Here is a 4,827-nt window from a genome sequence, read left to right as displayed (position 1 = left end):
TATATATATATATATATATATCTTGTGTGTGCATAAGTATAAAAATATAGTTTTTATCCCTAATCAGACATAGGGAAATTAAATAAAGTCTATTATTGACAAATATATTATTGTCCTGAAAAAGAAGATTCAATTGGAACTTTGGTCTAATACACAGAAGGCAATAGGTTGGTTCAATCATATTAAAAACAAGGACAGATATAAATTCTTGCAGGTTGATATTAATGACTATTATTCCTCCATTAGCCCAATAGTTCTTGATAAAGCATTCTTATTCACCAAAAAAAAAAAAAAAACTACAAACATGAGTATGAATGAAATAAATGTAATATTAGTAGCTAGAAAATCGGTTATTAATTTTGATAATAGATATTGGGTTAGAAATGACACATATGACTGTTTTGACATTGCAATGGGGGTCTGCCAATTCTGCACAGGTGACAGATCTTGTAGGAATATATATCTTATTTAATTTAAATAATTAATTTCCAGAAATAGCAGGTGGTTTGTATAGGGATGATGCACTTTTTGTTATCAAAAGCCCATCTCATAGGAAACTAGAAATATATAAGAAAAAATTCTATCATTTTTTAAATGATTTGGACTATCTATTTCAATACACTCAGTTAAACTTCTTAGATATAAATTTCAATCTTAAAACAGGGAAATATAAGCCTTACCATAAACCTAATTCTAAATTAAGTAACTTTAAAAGTAATCATCCAAAATCAATAACTAATTGTTTAACTTCAAATATTGAAAAAGAATTAATTACCTCTCATCAAATGAGGAAATTTTTAACAACAATAAAGATTTAGTAATATGAATATTGATAATAATAAAGATAACAATCCAGGAATGTTAAGCATTGAGTCCAACTAAAGTTTTATAGGGTATAATGATGGAAATAAGAAATCTCAGAATAATAATACTATTGATCAGTATAATTTGAAATCCAATAAATGGAAATGGAATTTATAGTACTCACATGAACAAGACTAAGCCATATATACCTTGTGTTAACTCCACTAGAATAAATAATGGCAATTATTATAATCCTAATTCTGATAAGGATGATACTATATGGCTTCTTATCCCCTTTTGGAAAACAAATAAAATCTAACTTAATTAAAATTTTGCAAAGATTAATAATTAAATACTTTACTAATAATAAATATAGTGAAATGATAAAAGGAAAACTAGAATAGGATTCTCTTTATTTCATAATCTATTTGGAATTATTTCTTCAATTAACAACTGCAAACTTGATTAGTTTTATGAGAATCGTAAAATAGACATTTCTTCATTGAATAGACAACATAATAAATTGGCCATAAGTAATGACGATAACTTTAGTTCAAATAGTGAAGGGGAAATAACCCACCAGAACTCCTTTGTTATTGCACAAAATTAAAAGATTTGATGAAAATAAATTTTGTAATTGTAAGGATAAGTCCAACTGTAAATTTAGCAATTTTTGTAAATGCATTAATCAGGTATATCAGGCTATTGTTGAATCTGAAGGTAAGAATTACTTTTGGATCAACAGAATGCTTTATAAAGAAAATAGCTATCCACGAGAATAGTTTCAGGAACCATCTAAAAATTAATAATACAAGTCTTAGTAAGTTCATTTGATGAAAATTATGAGTCATGCTAAAACATATAGTACCAATGATAGGAGGTGTGAGCTTTGTCTAGAAAAGATATACCAAATATCTTCTTCCAGAAATCAACTACTAAATTCTAGAAAAGAAAAAGTTTTAGCTAGTGTACATGCTTCTAAGTATCTTTTCTCTAAATATTGCTAGCTATATATAAATGGAATTGTAGTAATAATTGGCTATGACTATGATCTCACTTGACTTGCAGGGTATTCTCAAGTACAGCATATCTCCAAAGGTCTCGGTCACTTGTCATTACCTGAGACCCAATATTCAAAAGCCATGCTTTACCACCTCACCCCATGTTTTCCTGGGTCTACCTCTTCCACAGGTTCCCTCCACCATTAGGGTGTGACACTTCTTCACACTGCTGTCCTCATCTATACACAATGCATGACCATGTCAGCACAGTCATCTCTCTTGCACACCACATCTGATGCTTCTTATGTCAAACTTTTCTCTCAGCAAACTTACATTCTGTCGTGCATGCACACTGATGTTACACACCCAGCAGAGCATACTAGCTTCATTTCTTTCAAGCCTATGCATATCCTCAGCAGCCACAGCCAATGTTTCACTGCTGTGTAGCATGGCTGTTCACACACATGCATCATACAGCCTACCTTTCACTCTGAGCAAGAGGCTCTTTGTTACCAGCAGAGGTTGGAGCTCTCTGAACTTTGCCCAACCTATTCTTATTTTAGAGCATCCCCACCACTACTCATTTGGTAACCTATGTAACAGAAACTATCAACTACTTCTAGTTTTTCCTCCTGACATGTGATGGAATCTGTTTTCTCTACATTTTCAGTGTTTATTGCACCTGTGCATCTCCCACACACAAAAGCTAACTTCCCAGTCAACCTTCCTTTGATATTGCTGCACCTTTTATGTGTCCATAGCTTACACCAGATACATCTTATGGAGTTTCTATCTATGCCGTTTCTGCAGATCAAGTAGGGCCATCTACCTGAAGGGATTTGTGATTTGTCCTCCCTACTTATTAAGACTTTGGTTTTTGTTAGGTTAACTCTAAGGCCCTTCAATTCTAGACCTTGCTTCCACGCCTGAAATGTCTTCTCTCAGTCTGGTAGTGACTTAACTATTAGACCAAGGTCATCAGCATAAAAGAGCTCCCAGAGGCAGCCTGTCTTAAATTCTTCTGTTATTGCCCAGAGGACTATGATGAACAAGAGGGATCTGAGGACTGGTACTTGGTGAGCCTCGACATCTACCTAGAATTCTTCGCTATTCTCCTTGCCAACCCTCACCTTACCTTACTGACAGCATCCCTATACATGGCTTGTAATATAATTACTATATAAACATACAATCTTCAATAGTGATAATCTTGTTGTTCTTTCAATTACACATAATCTGATAATGTGACACATTAATTCTATATAGCCAAAAAATACACAATTATTCCCTCTCTGCTTAATGAATTTATTAATAATAATAAAACTTTTGATTAACTTTAATTAATATTATAAAAATATTTTTTTTAGATGTTTTACTTAATACCAATTTAGTTATAAACATGCAATATATCTGATTTTAATATCCTTATACTCTGACGTACACATATATATATAATAGATATATGTAAACAAGCACATATATACGCTACAAGCCGCCTAGACTATTGCTCTCAGTTGTGGTCACCAAACAGTGTCAAGCGGAGAGCAGAACTCGAGGCAATTCAGCGTCACTATACAAAAAAGATCGCCACACTCCAGCAGATGAACTACAGGGAGCGACTGAAGGCACTAGGTCTCTACTCCCTGGAGTGCAGGCGGGAGAGATATGTAATAATATACATATGGAAAACATTAAGTCAAATCCAAAGGCCTTCTTTCATTACGCAAAAGAAACAGCCTCAGTACGCTGCAAGATTGGACCCCTCTTCGAAAAGGATGGCTCCCTCACAGACAGTCCAACTAGGATCAGTGAGGTACTGAATGAGCAGTTCAAAAGTGTCTTTACCACTCCGTTGGAGCCCAGACAAGTGAACGAACCAGTGGACTTCTTTGCTACCTCCCCTATAACCAGTGAGGCAGTTACGATGGAATACATCAACATTAGCGAAGAAGATGTACTACTAGGTATACATGAAGTGGACACAAACTCAACTGCTGGCCCTGATGGTTTCCCAGCAATCCTCCTTAAATCGTGTAAGCATGCCCTGGCAAAACCCCTCCAGATCCTCTTCCAGAGCTTTCTCGCAAACGGCAGACTGCCAAGCAAGCTGAAGGAGGAAATTATATACCCAATCCATAAAGGGGGAAGCAGAGCAGATGCCAAAAACTATAGGTCTATCTCTCTGACTTCACACATCAGCAAAGTCATGGAAAGGATAGTCAGAAGAAAACTAATCGTATTCCTCGAAGAAAATAAATTGCTGAGTGATACCCAACATGGCTTTCGACCAGGTAGGAGCTGCCTGACCCAGCTCTTACAACATTATGACTGGGTGTTGAGGCAGTTACTCAACAACTCAAATGTGGACTTAATATACCTTGATTTTGCAAAAGCTTTTGACAAAGTGGATCATGGTGTGATATGCCACATAATGCGTGATCTTGGCATAGCTAGAAAACTTGGAGAGTGGTTACATAACTTTCTGAAAGATAGAAGTCAGGCAGTAGTGCTAATGGAGCCACCTCTATGAAAACACAAATAATGAGTGGTGTTCCACAGGGCACTGTCTTGGGACCATTGCTTTTTATAGTCGCTCTCTCAGATATGCCCTCAAGTGCCCGGATAGCCACTCTTGCAAGCTACGCAGACAATACGAAAGTCTCACAGAAAATACAGAACTCCAGTGATGTTGCCATCTGCAGCAGGAGTTGGATTCAGTTTACAGATGGGCTGAGGATAATAATATGCAGTTTAATGCTGAAAAATTCCAAGCCCTGCACTACCAACGTCCAAAACTGAATATGAAACTTACAGAGTACACTGGTCCGCAGGGAATTTCAATCCCAGAACCGAAATCAGTGAGAGACCTCGTTATCGACATGAGTGATGATACCTCTTTCCAAGTGCACATTACCAGGATGGCGACAAAGTGCAGGCGACTGGCTGGATGGATCCTGAGAACATTCAGAACCAGAGATAAGGAAACCATGATGGCCCTCTGGAGGACATTCGTCCTCAGCCG

The sequence above is a fragment of the Octopus bimaculoides genome, chromosome 10 (genome assembly GCF_001194135.2).
Source record: "Octopus bimaculoides isolate UCB-OBI-ISO-001 chromosome 10, ASM119413v2, whole genome shotgun sequence".
NCBI classification, from domain to species: domain Eukaryota; kingdom Metazoa; phylum Mollusca; class Cephalopoda; order Octopoda; family Octopodidae; genus Octopus; species Octopus bimaculoides.
The sequence above is the reverse complement of the archived record's forward strand: the minus strand, read 5'-3'. Positions refer to the sequence as shown.